The sequence below is a fragment of the Lynx rufus genome, unplaced genomic scaffold (assembly GCF_022079265.1).
Source record: "Lynx rufus isolate CCGP_SWC_20201006 ecotype Redwood Valley unplaced genomic scaffold, mLynRuf1.p SCAF_16, whole genome shotgun sequence".
NCBI lineage: Eukaryota > Metazoa > Chordata > Mammalia > Carnivora > Felidae > Lynx > Lynx rufus.
In genome coordinates, this window is record NW_025814830.1 from 10,441,576 (window position 1) to 10,460,503 (window position 18,928).

Sequence of the window (18,928 nt, forward strand, 5' to 3'; positions counted from 1 at the left end):
TTTTGTGGGTCCAGAGCTCGCTGCCATAATACAGCTTAAATGTGAAGATTGTCCAAACCAGAGCAGTGGGAGTGAGGTGAAGAAGTGACAGAAGGTATTTAAAAATTTTTTTTAACGTTTATTTATTTTTGAGACAGAGAGAGACAGACTTCATAAATACTGGAATACCATGGATTCCTCTAAAAATGTGACTTTATGCTTTAAGTGTAAAGTTGGAAGTTATCATAACACCAAAAGTAGTATGCTATTTGGAAGATATTTAGCTTCACAAATAAATTAGCTGCAGGTATTGAGACAGAGCATGAACAGGGGAGGGTCAGAGAGAGAGAGAGAGAGAGAGAGGGAGACACAGAATTGGAAGCAGGCTCCAGGCTCTGAGCTGTCAGCACAGAGCCAGATGCAGGGCTCGAACTCACGGACTGCAAGATCATGATCTGAGCCAGAGTCAGACGCTTAACCAACTGAGCCACCCAGGCACCCCTGATGGAAGGTATTTAAAAGGCCTGATTAGGGGTACCTGGGTGGCTCAGTTGGTTAAGGTTCTGACTTGATTTCGGCTCAGGTCATGGGTTCGAGCCCAACATTGGACTCTGTGCTTTTTTTTTTTTTTTTTAAATACTGGGTGTATGTGTGTGTGCATATTTATACATATATAAATAGTGTATTTTCAGAGAGAGAGAGAGAGCACAAGCAGGAGAGGGGCAGAAAGAGGGAGAAAGAGAATCTCAAGCAGGCTCCATGCTGTCAGCACAGAGCCAGATGCAGGGCTCGAACTCATGGACCGCGAGATCATGACCTGAACCAAAATCAAGAGTTGGACACTTGAGGGGCGCCTGGGTGGCGCAGTCGGTTGGGCGTCCGACTTCAGCCAGGTCACGATCTCGCGGTCCGTGAGTTCGAGCCCCGCGTCAGGCTCTGGGCTGATGGCTCGGAGCCTGGAGCCTGTTTCCGATTCTGTGTCTCCCTCTCTCTCTGCCCCTCCCCCGTTCATGCTCTGTCTCTCTCTGTCCCAAAAATAAATAAAAAACGTTGAAAAAAAAAATTAAAAAAAAAAAAAAAGAGTTGGACACTTAATTGACTGAGCTACCCAGCCACCCCATCAAGATTCTCTTTTATATTGCTTCTTTTGATGAATTTTTGGAAAGTCTAGGCATAGTTTGGAAAATGTATCAGGTTCCCAGGTCATTAGGAGACTCAGCAGTGTTTCCTTGTATTATGGGAGGGTTGTAGTTTTTTGCTTATAACTTTGATACACTTCGAATGTAAGGTGGTTTCCATTGTGAGGAGTGATTCCAGCTTTCCCCTGGGTTGTCTGTTTGTTCCAACACTAGTAAGTTAGATATGTGCCCAAAGTCCTTTCCTAAATTAAAAAAAAGGTTATATTATTATACAAATGTACATGAACAATTGGTTCTATTTCTGGATTTTATAAATTTTCCCTCGATCTGTATGCTTATTCGCACACCAATACCACATTGTTTTACATGGGTTTTAATGTCTGGTAGAGCTACTCCTTTGTTTTCTCCTCCTCCTCCTCCTCCTCCTCCTCCTCCTCCTTCTCCTTCTTTGCCTGTTGTACTCCCAAATAAACCTCATAATCAAGTTGTTTGGGTCTAGGAAAAAGCCCTGATGACATTTTTATTAGGGTTGTGGTACATTTATAAACTAACTCAGGGGAATTGACCTATTTATAATGTTGGCCGCAGCTTTGTTTCCATCCTTGGAATCCAGGCGCCATCTGGTGGCCACTGTGCACAACAGCAACATTTTCTCTTAAAAAGACACTCAAAGCCATCAACGATCATTATTATCACACACACTTTCTGTGGGTCAGGTAGTGGGGAGGCTTTGCTGGATGGTTCTGGCTCAAAGCCCTGGCAGTGAAGACATTTTCCAGGGCTGCAGTCATCAGACGGCATGATTGGGGCTGGGGGATCCCCTTCACACACGTGGAAGACAGTGCTGGCAGTTGGCGGGAGGTCTGTTCTTCAGCATGTGGCCCTCTCCGTAGTGTCCTCATGACGTGCATCTGGTGGACCCAGAGACAGCGAGGTGGGTACTGCAATGCTAGATAATTTTAGATTTGGAGGAAAGTTGCAGATAATACAGAGAGTTCCCATTTGTCTCCTCCCCTTGCTCCCGCTGATATTAACACTATAGTACAATGATCAAAACCAGGAGATTAGTTGCTCCTGGGTGGCTCAGTTGGTTGAACATCTGACTCTTGATTTCAGCTCAGGCCGTAGTCTCATGGTTTGTGAGTTCAAGCCCCATGTCGGGCTCTGTGCTAGCAGCACAGAACCTGCTTGAAATCCTCTCTTTCTCCCTCTCTCTTTGCCCCTCCCCCCAAACAAATAAATAAACTTAAAAAACAAAACAAACAAAAAACCCCAGGAGATTAGCACTGTTATTATTATTATATTATTATTAACAAAGTATACCGTTAACTAAACTACCAACCTGATTTGAATTTTAACAGTCTTTCCACTGATGCCTTTTTCTGTTCCGGGATTGAACCCAGGATTCCACACTGCAGTTAGTTGTCCTGTCTCCTGGGCTTCCTATAGTCTATGACAGTTCCTCTGTATCTCCTTGCCTTTCATGACTTTGACACTTTTGAAGAGTACAGCTGCTTTGTAGAATGTCCCTAAAGTTGGGGACTGTCTGCTATCTTTTAGGTTGAACTGCATTATGCATTTTTGCCAAGAATACCATATGAATGATTTTGCGTTCTTCTCAGTGAATTATATCCGGGGCTTCCTGGTGTCCATGTGTCTTATTATTGGTGACGCTGACTTTGATCACTTGGTTACAGTGCTGTCTACTCTGCTTCTCCACTATAAAGTTACTGTTTTTCCCTTTGTAATTTTTTTTTAACGTTTATTTATTTTTGAGACAGAGAGGGACAGAGCATGAACGGGGGAGGGTCAGAGAGAGAGAGGGAGACAAGAATCTGAAACAGGCTCCAGGCTCTGAGCTGTCAGCACAGAGCCCGACGCGGGGCTCGAACTCACGGATCGCGAGATCATGACCTGAGCCGAAGTCGGCCGCTTAACCCACTGGGCCACCCAGGCGCCCCTCCCTTTGTAATTAATAAGTGTATTAAGGGAGATACTTTGAGACTATACAAATATTGTTTCCTCATACTTTTGCCCAGTAATATTAGCATCCATCTGTGGATCTTGTCTGCAGCATTTATTATTGGTTAATTTGCCTAATAGAGATATTTCGATTGCTTTTTCCTTCTACATTTATTTTATTAAAAAAATTTTCAATGTTCATTTTTGAGAGAGAGACAGAGCGCAAGCAGGGGAGGGGCAGAGAGAGGGAGATACAGAATCTGAAGCAGGCTGCAGGCTCCACACTGTCAGCACAGAGCCCAACGCGGGGCTCGAGCTCACGAACCGCAAGATCATGACCTGAGCTGAAGTTGGACGCTTAGCCAACTGAGCCACCCGGGCTCCCCTGTTTAAGTCAATTTTATTGCAGTATAATCCACAGACAGGAAAAAGCACAATTATAAATGCATTGACCATTATAAGGTCAGTGCATTTTGCCCAATGTATACATTCACGTAACCAACACTACGGTCAAGATATAAAACATTTACACCATCCCGAAATGTTCTGTCATGTTCCTTTGCAGTCAATTGCACCTTCTTTCCCAACTACAGGCAACTAGGCAAACATTGATCTGCTTTCTGTCACTATAGATTAATTTTGACTCTTCTAGAATTTCATATAAGTGGAGTCATACAATACGTGCTGTCTTGTGCCTGGCTTATTTGTTCAGCAAAATGTTTTTTTGAGATTTATTGTAATTGTGTCATTTGTCCATTCTTGAGCAGAATTCTGTTCAATCATATCATTGTTCATTGCTGAACAGTGTTCTATTCTGCGACTCTACCATAATTTATTTATCTAGTCACTGAGTTGTTTCCAACTTTTGGCTATTATGAACAAAGTTCCTATGAACATCATGTATAAGTCTTTGTATGGACATACGTTTTCATTTCTCTTGGATAAATACATAGAAGTGAAATTGTTGAGTCGTATGGTAATTATGTTTCATAAGAAATTGCCGAACTATCCCCCAAAGTGGGTGTGAGCATTTCACACTCCTGCCCGCAGTACAGGAGAGGTCCAGTGCTTCCTGATCTTTAGTCCTTTCAATTTTAACAATTTGAGTAGGTATATAGTGATATCTTACTGTGGTTTTATGTTTCCTGATGTCTGATGGTGTTGAACATGTATTCAAATGTTCGTTGACCATTTATTTTTGGGAAGTGACTGATATTTTGCTCATTTTAAAATGGAATTGTTTGGGGCGCCTGGGTGGCTCGGTCGGTTGAGCGTCCGACTTCAGCTCAGGTCATGATCTCGCGGTCCGTGAGTTCGAGCCCCGCGTCGGGCTCTGGGCTGACGGCTCGGAGCCTGGAGCCTGTTTCGGATTCTGTGTCTCCCTCTCTCTCTGCCCCTCCCCCGTTCACGCTCTGTCTCTCTCTGTCCCAAAAATAAATAAACGTTGAAAAAAAAATTAAAAAAAATAAATAAAAATAATATTTTAAAGAAATTAATGATGACAAAAACTGCTTTTACGTTTACCTACATTTTTCCCATTTGCAGCTTACATTTTTTGTGTAAATCTAAGTTTCCATCTGATATCATTTTTCTTCTATTTGAAGAACTTCCTTTAACTTTCCTTCCAGCAAAGATCTGTTAGTGGTAAATTCTCTTATTTTGTTCATCAGAGAAGGTCTTTATGTTATTTTTATTTTAGAGAGAGAGAGAAAAAACGAGCATGCATAAGTGGGGGAGCGGGACAGAGAGAGAGAAAGGGAGAATCAAGAAGACTTCATGCTTAGAGCACCTGGGTGGCTCAGTCAGTTTCAGCTCAGGTCATGATCACACAGTTCATGGGTTCAAACCCCTCGTCAGGCTCTGTGCTGACAGCTCAGAGCCTGGAGCCTGTTTTGGATTCTGTGTCTCCCCCTCTCTCTGCCCCTCCTCCATTCGTGCTGTGTCTCTTTGTCTCAAAAATAAATAAACATTAAAAAAAATTTAATTTGCATATATTTTTATGCATTGGACATTTTCCTGTTCTGAGGTCATTACAGTCCCCGGACAAACACTTATCTTTGTGGTCTTGTTATTTCTGTGCCAGCTTCCAGCACAGATGAGATTTATAAAAGTTCCAGGCTCTTGCTTGCTTGACCTGATGTCTTTTCTTCCCCCATAAATCTTATGGCAGTATAACATTCATAAGGAAAGAAGTCCAAATCATAAGTGTACAGACTTATATTTTCACAATTTGCACTTTCTGATGAAATCCAAACCGAGATTAAGAACAGACTAATGCCAATACCCCAGGATCCACTTTTATGCCATAATGAAGCCACTAATCCCAGAGGTAACCACTACCCAGATTTCTTTTTTTTTTTTTTTAATGTTTTATTTTATAGTTGTGAGAGAGAGAGTGAGCCGGGGAGGAGCAGACGGAGACAGAATCTGAGGAAGCTCCAGGCCCCAGGCTCCGAGCTGTCAGTACAGATCCTGATGCGGAGCTTGAACTCGTGAGCAGGGAGATCATGACCTGAGCCAAAGTCGGATGCTTAACCAACTGAGCCACCCAGGAGTCCCAAGGAGATTCTTTAAAAAATTAAAAATAGAACTACTACACAATCCAGCAATTCCACTTCTGAGTATGCATCAAAAAAAAAAATTAAATCACTATCTTGAAGAGGTATCAGCACTCTCATGTGCATTACAACATTTACGATAGCCAAGAAGTGGAAATGATCTATGCATCCATCATTGGATGGAGGGATAAAGAAAACGTGGTATTTCATACCACGTGGAGCCCCTCCACTACCCAGATTTCTAACACTATAGGTTAGTATGACTGTATTCCAGCTCTGTGTAGATGGAGTCAAGCAGTATGTACATTGCACCTGACTTCTGTGGTTCAACATTGTGACTCTGCACTTGATCTTAGCCAAAAGGCCGAGAAGCGATCAACATTGTGACTCTGAAACTCACATGTTATTGTGTGTCGTTGAGGGTTTTGTGGGGGTTTTTAAAAGATTTTTTTTTGGTTTTTATTTCTAAGTAATCTCTACACCAAAGGCGGGGCTCGAACTCATGACCCCAAGATCAAAGTCCCATGCTCTACTGACTGAGCTAATCCGGCACCCCTGTAGTTGAAGTTCTTTTATTCTCATATCTGCGTATTCTTCCATTGTGTGAATACAAGGCAACTTAATCCTTCTAGCGTACATGTTCATTCGGCTCGTTTCCAGACTTGGCTATTAGAGTAGTGCTGTGGTAAATATGTTTGTACATGTCTTTTGGGACATTTATACATGAAATTCTTCTGAGAATATAGCAAAAAGTGCTGCCTTATTTGGAAGGCATATTTTAGCTTTCACAGACAATACCAAACAGTTTTCCAAAGTGGTTGTAACAATGAATTGATATTTCCACCAGCATTGTATGAGGATTCGGTTGCTCCAAATAGTCCCCCAGCAAGGGCAACTGGGTGGCTCAGTTGGTTGAGTGCCTGACTCTTGATTTTGGCTCAGTCATGATCCCAGGGCTGTGGGATGGAGCCTCGCATGGGGCTCCGTGCTGAGTGTGGAGCCTGCTTGAGATTCTTTCTCTCTCTCCCTCTGCCCTTCTCCCCTGCTTGTGTGTGCTCTTTCTTTATATAAATTATATATATTATAATTTAATATTATTATATAAATATATATTTATATATATAATATATATTATATAAATATATATATATAATGTACGTAATAAATAAATGTATATGTAATATGTATATACATTCCCCCGACATTTGATATTGTCTGTTTTCCCCCCATTTTGTCCATACTGATGAGTGTGTAGTGATATCACACTGTGATTTTAATTTTCATCCCCCTGTGACTACTGAAGTTAAGACTCTTTATGCTCGTTGGCCTCTTGGCTGTCTTCTTTTATGACGTTCTTTTTCAAAATGTTGCCTTGTTTTTCTCTTGATTACCTCTCTTTTTCTTATATATTGTTAAGAGGTCTTTACATAGTCTCGGTATGAATCCATTGTATCTTCTCCCATTCTTTCTTATTCATGTATATTATAAATAGAATTTCTTCTTTTTGGGGAGCAGGGGCACCAAATTACTTAATTGAAGGAATGGTACAAATGAAAGAAGTTAAGTAGATGTTTTGGCAGAATTTCTTAATTTTAAAGTAGTCTGTTGTATTATTTTTCCCTTTAAGTTTGTGCCTTTGGTTTCCTGTTGAGCAAATCTTTGCATACTCCAAGGTCATGATCATAGTCTTATCTGCTTCCATGTAAAACTTTTCTTGTTTATGCATATATATATATATATATATATATATATATATATATGACATGTGTGGTCTCATTGTTGTGGATGAGGTAGACATCAAAGACTTTCTTTTCTTATGGATACCCAACCCATCCAAGCACCATTTTTGTACCCCCAGTGCACTTCCATGTCTCTTCTGTCATAAATCAGGTGGGATATACTTGCAGGTAAGTTCGTAGACTTCTCCACTCTTTTCCATTGCTCTATTTGTCTGTCCTTGTACTGCAGTCGTGCTATCGTAATTATAATGGCTTTGTAATAGGCCCTCCAGCTTTGTTCTTTTTCTTCAGTTTTGCCTTAGCCATTCTTTGCTCTTTTCGTTTCCACATACATTTTTAGAATCAGCTTATAGATCTTCACGAATAATCCTGCTGGAATTTTGCCTGGGGTTGCATTGATGTATATGTCGATTTAGGAGAATTGACGTTCTAAAATGGAGATTTCAATCCATAAACATAGTATACCCCCCATTTATTTGGTTCTTAGTTCATTTTTCTCAGGAATGGTTTGTGGTTTTCAGTGTGGAAGTCTTACACATTATTAGATATTTTCCTAGATATTTGACGTTTTTGATGTTATCTTAAATGGCATAACTTTTTTAAGAAGATATTTTTAAGGTCATCTCTAAACCCAATGTAGGGCTCAAACTTACAACCCTGAGATCAAGAGTCACATGCTCCACTGACTGAGCCAGTCAAGCACTCCTAAATGGCATCACTTTTAAAGTTTCTTTGTTGGTAGTATTTAGAAAGTATGAAATAAAATCAGCTTTGAATCTGAATCCAGCAACATTGCTAAATTATGGTATGTACCTTTAGATTCCATTTTATTTTCCATGTGCATCACCATGTTATCTGTGAATAATAACAGGTTTATTTATTTTCACCCAATCTGTGTCTTTTATACATGTGTCTTGCCTTAAATGCATTGGATAGAACCTCAACAAAGTGATGAGGGTGGGCATACTTGCTTAATTCTGATCTTAGTGGGGAAAGCTTTCAATTTTTTACCCTTAATTATAATAATTCATCATTAATTGTGATTTGCTGTAGAAATTTTATTTTTTTAAAGTTTATGCATTTTTGAGAGAGTTGAAATCAAGAGTCAGATGCTTAACCAACTGAGCCATCCAGGCACCCCTGCTGCTGTAGAAATTTCAGATGTTATTGTAAGAATAAGGAACTTTTCTTCTCTTCTTAGTTTGCTAAGGATTTTACATTTTTAAATTTCTTGAACAAACCCTATTTGGTTTTGATATGTTTTTAATTTTTTTGTGATTTATTGGGATTTCTTTTTTTCTTAAATGTATATTTATATTTGCGAGAGAGATGGGGGGCAGAGAGACAGGGAGACAGAGGATCCAAATCAGGCGCTGCACTGACAGCAGAGAGCCCCGCGTGGGGCTCAAACTCATGAACTGTGAGATCATGACTTGAGTTGAAGTCAGACACCTAACCGACTGAGTCACCCAAGCACCGCAATTTATTGGTATTTCTTTTTTATATATATTTAATTTTTTAATGTTTATTTATTTGAGAGAGAGAGAGCATGAGTAGGGTAGGGGTAGGGACAGAGTAGGGTAGGGACAGAGAAAGAGACACACACACATAGAATCCAAAACAGGCTCCAGGCTCTGAGCTGTCAGCACAGAGCCCAACACGGGGCTTGAACCCACGAACTGTGAGATCATAACCTGAGCCGAAGTTGGACAGTTAACTGCATATATATATATATATATATATATATATATATATATATGACAAATCTCATGAAACTAGAAAAGGGCTATCACATCAAGCCTAAACAAATTAGAAGGAAAGAAATAATAAAGGGCAGAAATCAGTGAAGTAGAAACAAATGTACAATAGAGAAAAACTACATAAAAAATCTTACTACTTATGAAATTGGTTAGTGCAAGACAAAAAGAGAGGGAACACAAATGAACAATATCAGGAATGAAAAAAGAGGCATTAATATAGATTATACAGACATTAAAAATGTAAGGTATTATGAAAAATGTTAAGGTGGTAAGTTGGACAATCTGGTGAAATAGACAAATTCATTGAAAAAACTTTGCAAATTCACTAGTGGAAGAAGAAACAGAAAATCTGAGTAGTCTGTTTAAAAATTTATCATATCTTGGGGCGCCTGGGTGGCGCAGTCGGTTGGGCGTCCGACTTCAGCCAGGTCACGATCTCGCGGTCTGTGAGTTCAAGCCCCGCGTCGGGCTCTGGGCTGATGGCTCAGAGCCTGGAGCCTGTTTCCCATTCTGTGTCTCCCTCTCTCTGCCCCTCCCCCGTTCATGCTCTGTCTCTGTATGTCCCCAAAATAAATAAACATTGAAAAAAAAAATAAAAATAAATTTATCATATCTTGGGGCACATGGGTGGTTCGGCTAAGTGACTGACTCTTAATTTCGGCGCAGGTCATAATCTCATGGTTGATGAGTTCAAGCACCGCATTGGGCTCTGCACTGACAGCACGGAGTCTGCCTGGGATTCTGCCTCTCTCTCTCTCTGCTCCTCCCCATCTGCTGTCTATTTCTCTCTCAAAATAAATAAAAATAAACTTTAAAAAAAAGTATCATATTTCATGGTTCTTGGAATCAATCCCTGCCATCAGGCTTGTGCTCACAGTATGGAACCTGCTTGGGGTGTTCTCCCTCCTCTCTCTCTCTGCCCCTCCCCCAACTCATGCCCCCCCCTTTCAAAATAAATAAACTTAAAACAATAAAAGTTTATCATAAAGAAAACCCTATGCCTAAACACAATGGAAGAAATTGCATCAATCTTGCAAAAATTCCCGCAGAAAACATAAAAGGGGAACACTTCCCAACTTTTTTGTGTGTGTCTGGAATAAACTTGATTCTGAAATCTCATGAGGATATTAAAGAAAACAATATAGACCAAGCTGTCATAATCACAGATGCAAAAATATTTAACAAAATATTAGCAAATCAAATCCAGTGATATATAAAAGGATATTACATCATGAGCAAATGAGGTTTGTTCCAGGAATGAAATGTATTTTTAACATTCAATGCATTTTACCACACTAATGAAGAAAAACAAAAATTATACAATCCTCTTGGTAAATAAAAAAGTAAAGAACATTTGACAATACGCAAGACCCATTTATGATGAAACCTGTAGAAAACTGAAACCAGAGGGCAACCTCCTGAGTCTGTTGAGGGATATCTCTTCACGTCCCCCCTCCACCCCGCCAAACAAATCAACAAACACCATACTCAATATCAAAATGTTTAAATGATCCCCCTAACATTAGGGTTAAAACAAAGATGTCTGCTGTTACAACCTCTATTTGAAATTTTACTGGAGGTCCTAGCTATTGAAATAAGGTGAGAAAAAGAAGTAAAAGACATACGAATTAGAAAAGACTGAAACTGTTATTACTTGCAAATCATATACTTGTTTTGGGTTTTCTAGGTACACAATCCACATAAATTTAGAATTCATGGATTTAGCAATGTTGTTATGTATATATCAATAAATAAAAGCCTATTGTACTTCTATATACCTGCAATAAGTAAGAAATAGAAGACATCATACCATTTACATTAAAATACGACAAATACCTTAGAATGAATCTATCAAAATGAACAAGTCCACTACACTGAAAAACACAAGATTCCTGTAAGAAATTAAAGAAGTCCTAAATAAGAAAGAATATAACATTCATGGACTAGAAGGCTCAATATTGTAAATATATAAAAATTTCTCCAAATGTGTTTAATGCAGTACTGATTAAAAATTACAGAGGGGATTCTGGGAAGATGGCGGCGTAGGAGGACGCTGGGCTCACCGCGTGTCCTGCTGATCACTTAGATTCCACCTACACCTGCCTAAATAACCCAGAAAACCGCCAGAGGATTAGCAGAACGGAGTCACCGGACCCAAGTGCAGACGAGAGGCCCACGGAAGAGGGTAGGAAGGGCGGCGAGGCGGTGCGCGCTCCACGGACTGGCGGGAGGGAGCCGGGGCGGAGGGGCGGCTCGCCGGCCAAGCAGAGCCCCCAGTCCGGCTTGCAAAAGCGGAGGGGCCTGACGGACTGTGTTCTGACAGCAAGCGCGACTTAGCGTCTGGGAGGTCATAAGTTAACAGCTCTGCTCGGAAAGCGGGAAGGCTGGAGGACAAAGGGAGGGTGAGCTGCGGAGCCCCCGGACGACAGAGCTCAGTTTGGCGGGGAACAAAGGCGCTCGCCAGCGCCATCTCCCCCGCCCATCCCCCAGCCAAAATCCCAAAGGGAACCGGCTCCGGCCAGGGAAATTGCTCGCTCCGCGCGAACACCCAACTCTGTGCTTCTGCGGAGCCAAACCTCCGGCAGCGATCTGACTCCCTCCGGCTGCCACAGGGCCCCTCCTGAAGTGGATCACCTAAGGAGAAGCGAGCTAAGCCTGCCCCCCCTGCCGCCGTGCACCTTGCCGTCCCACCCCAGCTAATACGCCAGATCCCCAGCATCACAAGCCTGGCAGTGTGCAAGTAGCCCAGACGGGCCACGCCACCCCACAGTGAATCCCGCCCCTAGGAGAGGGGAAGAGAAGGCACACACCAGTCTGACTGTGGCCCCAGCGGTGGGCTGGGGGCAGACATCAGGTCGGACTGCGGCCCCGCCCACCAACTCCAGTTATACACCACAGCACAGGGGAAGTGCCCTGCAGGCCCTCACCACACCAGGGACTATCCAAAATGACCAAGCGGAAGAATTCCCCTCAGAAGAATCTCCAGGAAATAACAACAGCTAATGAGCTGATCAAAAAGGATTTAAATAATATAACAGAAAGTGAATTTAGAATAATAGTCATAAAATTAATCGCTGGGCTGGAAAACAGCATACAGGACAGCAGAGAATCTCTTGCTACAGACATCAGGGGACTAAGGAACAGTCACGAGGAGCTGAAAAACGCTTTAAAGGAAATGGAAAACAAAATGCAAACCACCACGGCTCGGATGGAAGAGGCAGAGGAGAGAATAGGTGAACTAGAAGATAAAGTTATGGAAAAAGAGGAAGCTGAGAAAAAGAGAGATAAAAAAATCCAGGAGTATGAGGGGAAAATTAGAGAACTAAGTGATACACTAAAAAGAAATAATATACGCATAATTGGTATCCCAGAGGAGGAAGAGAGAGGGAAAGGTGCTGAAGGGGTACTTGAAGAAATAATAGCTGAGAACTTCCCTGAACTGGGGAAGGAAAAAGGCATTGAAATCCAAGAGGCACAGAGAACTCCCTTCAGACGTAACTTGAATCGATCTTCTGCACGACATATCATAGTGAAACTGGCAAAATACAAGGATAAAGAGAAAATTCTGAAAGCAGCAAGGGGTAAACGTGCCCTCACATATAAAGGGAGACCTATAAGACTCGTGACTGATCTCTCTTTTGAAACTTGGCAGGCCAGAAAGAATTGGCACGAGATTTTCAGGGTACTAGACAGCAAAAATATGCAGCCGAGAATCCTTTATCCAGCAAGTCTGTCATTTAGAATAGAAGGAGAGATAAAGGTCTTCCCAAACAAACAAAAACTGAAGGAATTTGTCACCACTAAACCAGCCCTACAAGAGATCCTAAGGGGGACCCTGTGAGACAAAGTACCAGAGACATCACTACAAGCATAAAACATACAGACATCACAATGACTCTAAACCCGTATCTTTCTATAATAACACTGAATGTAAATGGATTAAATGCGCCAACCAAAAGACATAGGGTATCAGAATGGATAAAAAAACAAGACCCATCTATTTGCTGTCTACAAGAGACTCATTTTAGACCTGAGGACACCTTTAGATTCAGAGTGAGGGGATGGAGAACTATTTATCATGCTACTGGAAGCCAGAAGAAAGCTGGAGTAGCCATACTTATATCAGACAAACTAGACTTTAAATTAAAGGCTGTAACAAGAGATGAAGAAGGACATTATATAATAGTTACAGGGTCTATCCATCAGGAAGAGCTAACAATTATAAATGTCTATGCGCCGAATACCGGAGCCCCCAAATATATAAAACAATTACTCATAAACAGAAGCAACCTTATTGATAAGAATGTGGTAATTGCTGGAGACTTTAACACCCCACTTACAGAAATGGATAGATCATCTAGACACACGGTCAATAAAGAAAGAAGGGCCCTGAATGAGACACTGGATCAGATGGACTTGACAGATATATTTAGAACTCTGCATCCCAAAGCAACAGAATATACTTTCTTCTCGAGTGCACATGGAACATTCTCCAAGATAGATCATATACTGGGTCACAAAACAGCCCTTCATAAGTTTACAAGAATTGAAATTATACCATGCATACTTTCAGACCACAATGCTATGAAGCTTGAAATCAACCACAGGAAAAAGTCTGGAAAACCTCCAAAAGCATGGAGGTTAAAGAACACCCTACTAACGAATGAGTGGGTCAACCAGGCAATTAGAGAAGAAATCAAAAAATATATGGAAACAAACGAAAATGAAAATACAACAATCCAAACGCTTTGGGACGCAGCGAAGGCAGTCCTGAGAGGAAAATACATTGCAATCCAGGCCTATCTCCAGAAACAAGAAAAATCCCAAATACAAAATCTAACAGCACACCTAAAGGAAATAGAAGCAGAACAGCAAAGGCAGCCTAAACCCAGCAGAAGAAGAGAAATAATAAAGATCAGAGCAGAAATAAACAATATAGAATCTAAAAAAACTGTAGAGCAGATCAACGAAACCAAGAGTTGGTTTTTTGAAAAAATAAACAAAATTGACAAACCTCTAGCCAGGCTTCTCAAAAAGAAAAGGGAGATGACCCAAATAGATAAAATCATGAATGAAAATGGAATTATTACAACCAATCCCTCAGAGATACAAACAATTATCAGGGAATACTATGAAAAATTATATGCCAACAAATTGGACAACCTGGAAGAAATGGACAAATTCCTGAACACCCACACTCTTCCAAAACTCAATCAGGAGGAAATAGAAAGCTTGAACAGACCCATAACCAGCGAAGAAATTGAATTGGTTATCAAAAATCTCCCAACAAATAAGAGTCCAGGACCAGATGGCTTCCCAGGGGAGTTCTACCAGACGTTTAAAGCAGAGATAATACCTATCCTTCTCAAGCTATTCCAAGAAATAGAAAGGGAAGGAAAACTTCCAGACTCATTCTATGAAGCCAGTATTACTTTGATTCCTAAACCAGACAGAGACCCAGTAAAAAAAGAGAACTACAGGCCAATATCCCTGATGAATATGGATGCCAAAATTCTCAATAAGATACTAGCAAATCGAATTCAACAGCATATAAAAAGAATTATTCACCATGATCAAGTGGGATTCATTCCTGGGATGCAGGGCTGGTTCAACATTCGCAAATCAATCAACGTGATACATCACATTAACAAAAAAAAAGAGAAGAACCATATGATCCTGTCAATCGATGCAGAAAAGGCCTTTGACAAAATCCAGCACCCTTTCTTAATAAAAACCCTTGAGAAAGTCGGGATAGAAGGAACATACTTAAAGATCATAAAAGCCATTTATGAAAAGCCCACAGCTAACATCATCCTCAACGGGGAAAAACTGAGAGCTTTTTCCCTGAGATCAGGAACACGACAGGGATGCCCACTCTCACCGTTGTTGTTTAACATAGTGCTGGAAGTTCTAGCATCAGCAATCAGACAACAAAAGGAAATCAAAGGCATCAAAATTGGCAAAGATGAAGTCAAGCTTTCGCTTTTTGCAGATGACATGATATTATACATGGAAAATCTGATAGACTCCACCACAAGTCTGCTAGAACTGATACATGAATTCAGCAAAGTTGCAGGATACAAAATCAATGTACAGAAATCAGTTGCATTCTTATACACTAACAATGAAGCAACAGAAAGACAAATAAAGAAACTGATCCCATTCACAATTGCACCAAGAAGCATAAAATACCTAGGAATAAATCTAACCAAAGATGTAAAGGATCTGTATGCTGAAAACTATAGAAAGCTTATGAAGGTAATTGAAGAAGATTTAAAGAAATGGAAAGACATTCCCTGCTCATGGATTGGAAAAATAAATATTGTCAAAATGTCAATACTACCCAAAGCTATCTACACATTCAATGCAATCCCAATCAAAATTGCACCAGCATTCTTCTCGAAACTAGAACAAGCAATCCTAAAATTCATATGGAACCACAAAAGGCCCCGAATAGCCAAAGGAATTTTGAAGAAGAAGACCAAAGCAGGAGGCATCACAATCCCAGACTTCAGCCTCTACTACAAAGCTGTCATCATCAAGACAGCATGGTATTGGCACAAAAACAGACACACAGACCAATGGAATAGAATAGAAACCCCAGAACTAGACCCACAAACATATGGCCAACTCATCTTTGACAAAGCAGGAAAGAACATCCAATGGAAAAAAGACAGCCTCTTTAACAAATGGTGCTGGGAGAACTGGACAGCAACATGCAGAAGGTTGAAACTAGACCACTTTCTCACACCATTTACAAAAATAAACTCAAAATGGATAAAGGACCTAAATGTGAGACAGGAAACCATCAGAACCTTAGAGGAGAAAGCAGGAAAAGACCTCTCTGACCTCAGCCGTAGCAATCTCTTACTCGACACATCCCCAAAGGCAAGGGAATTAAAAGCAAAAGTGAATTACTGGGACCTTATGAAGATAAAAAGCTTCTGCACAGCAAAGGAAACAACCAACAAAACTAAAAGGCAACCAACGGAATGGGAAAAGATATTTGCAAATGACATATCGGACAAAGGGCTAGTATCTAAAATCTATAAAGAGCTCACCAAACTCCACACCCGAAAAACAAATAACCCAGTGAAGAAATGGGCAGAAAACATGAATAGACACTTCTCTAAAGAAGACATCCAGATGGCCAACAGGCACATGAAAAGATGTTCAGCGTCGCTCCTTATCAGGGAAATACAAATCAAAACCACACTCAGGTATTACCTCACGCCAGTCAGAGTGGCCAAAATGAACAAATCAGGAGACTATAGATGCTGGAGAGGATGTGGAGAAACGGGAACCCTCTTGCACTGTTGGTGGGAATGCAAATTGGTGCAGCCGCTCTGGAAAGCAGTGTGGAGGTTCCTCAGAAAATTAAAAATAGACCTACCCTATGACCCAGCAATAGCACTGCTAGGAATCTACCCAAGGGATACAGGAGTACTGATGCATAGGGGCACTTGTACCCCAATGTTCATAGCAGCACTCTCAACAATAGCCAAATTATGGAAAGAGCCTAAATGTCCATCAACTGATGAATGGATAAAGAAATTGTGGTTTATATACACAATGGAATACTACGTGGCAATGAGAAAAAATGAAATATGGCCTTTTGTAGCAACGTGGATGGAACTGGAGAGTGTGATGCTAAGTGAAATAAGCCATACAGAGAAAGACAGATACCATATGGTTTCACTCTTATGTGGATCCTGAGAAACTTAACAGGAACCCATGGGGGAGGGGAAGGAGAAAAAAAAAAAAAAAAAAAGGACGTTAGAGTGGGAGAGAGCCAAAGCATGAGACTGTTAAAAACTGAGAACAAACTGAGGGTTGATGGGGGGTGGGAGGGAGGGGCGGGTGGGTGATGGGTATTGAGGAGGGCACCTTTTGGGATGAGCACTGGGTGTTGTATGGAAACCAATTTGTCAATAAACTTCATATAAAAAAAATTACAGAAAATTTTGTGGAAATTGACAAGCTGATTCTAAAACTGCATTCTGAAATTGCAAAGGCCCCCAAATCACCAAGGTAAATTTACAGAAGAATAATAAAGCTGGAGGACTTTTGCTGCCATTTTTAAAGATCTGTTATAGAGCTACAGTGTTTAAGACAGTGAGATACCAACGCAAGGACAAATGGAGCAGTGGAACAGAACAGAGTCCAGTAATAGGGCTCATACATATGTGGTGACTTGATTTTATGACAATCTACTGCAATGCAATGATGCTGCCCCAAATCAATTCCAGATAGTTGGAGACTCTGCAATGTAAAATAAAAATTTTAGAGGGAATGGAGAATACCTTCTTGACCTTGGAAGACACAAAGATATTTTCAACAGGACACAGGAAACATTAACCATAAAATTAAAATATTGCAAGTTGTAATATATTAAAATCAAGAACAGTTTTCATCAAATAACATTAAGGGAGTGAAAAATCAACTCAAAGAATGAGAGAAGATATTTTCAATAGATATTATATTCAATAGATATATATTCAATAGATATATATATACACATATATATACACATATATATGTGTATATATATATATAGCTGATATGGGATTTATATCCACAATATATGAAAAAAACTTCTAAAAGTCAGTAAGAAAAATACATCTCAAAAGAAAAAAGGGGCCAAAAATGCGATAAGCCACTTCACTAAAGAAGACATTCTACAGGTCAGTAAACACGGGGAAAGTTGTTCAAAGAGACTGCCACTCACACATCAGAATGGCTACACTAAGAAAGAAAGAAAATGCCAAGTACTGACGTGGATAAAAAACAATGGGAACTCCTCTGTACTTTCTTTAAGAGTGTGAATTAGTACAATTACTTTAAAAAACTTTATTGAGGTATGATCAACAGGTAAAAAGCTGCACATATTTAATGTATACAACTCTACGAGTTTGAGGATAAGTATACATCTGTGAAACCATCACCATCATCAAAGCCATAGACATATCCGTCACCTACCAAGTTTCCTCCTGCATTATTATTATTTTTTATTTTTTTTAACGTTTACTTATTTTTGAGACAGAGAGAGATAGAGCATGAACAGGGGAGGAGCAGAGAGAGAGGGAGACACAGAATCTGAAACAGGCTCTAGGCTCTGAGCTGTCAGTACAGAGCCCGACGTGGGGCTCGAACTCACAGACCCTGAGATCATGACCTGAGCCGAAGTCGGACACTTAACCGACTGAGCCACCCAGGCGCCCCATTATTATTATTATTACACTCAAGATCTACCATCTTAGCAAGTTTTAAATATACACCACAGTATTGTTAGCTATAGGCAGTATGCTGTATACATTTCCAAGGTTATATTTATCAGTAATATTTAACGATATTAATTCTTGATAATTAATCTTGCATGACTGTAACTTTGTACCGCTTGACCATCGCCTCCCTGTTTCCCCCTCCCCAAGCCCCTGGCAACCACAATTTTACTCTCTGCATCTATGATTTTTTTTTTTACTATTTTCAATTCCAGATATAAGTAAGACAATATTTGTCTTTCTCTGTCTTATTTCACTTAGCATAATTTCCTCCAGGTTTATCCATGTTGTCACAAATGGCAGGATTTCCTTCTTTTTAAAGGATGAATAATATTCCATTGTATATATATGCCACACTGAACATCCCTCCATTCTGTTTTCCACAGTGACTGCACACTGGAAATTTACATTTCCACCAGCAGCGCACAAAGATTCCCTCTTCTCCACATCTTCACTAACACTTATTAACTTTTCGTCTCTTAATAATAGCCATTCTAACAGATGTGAGGT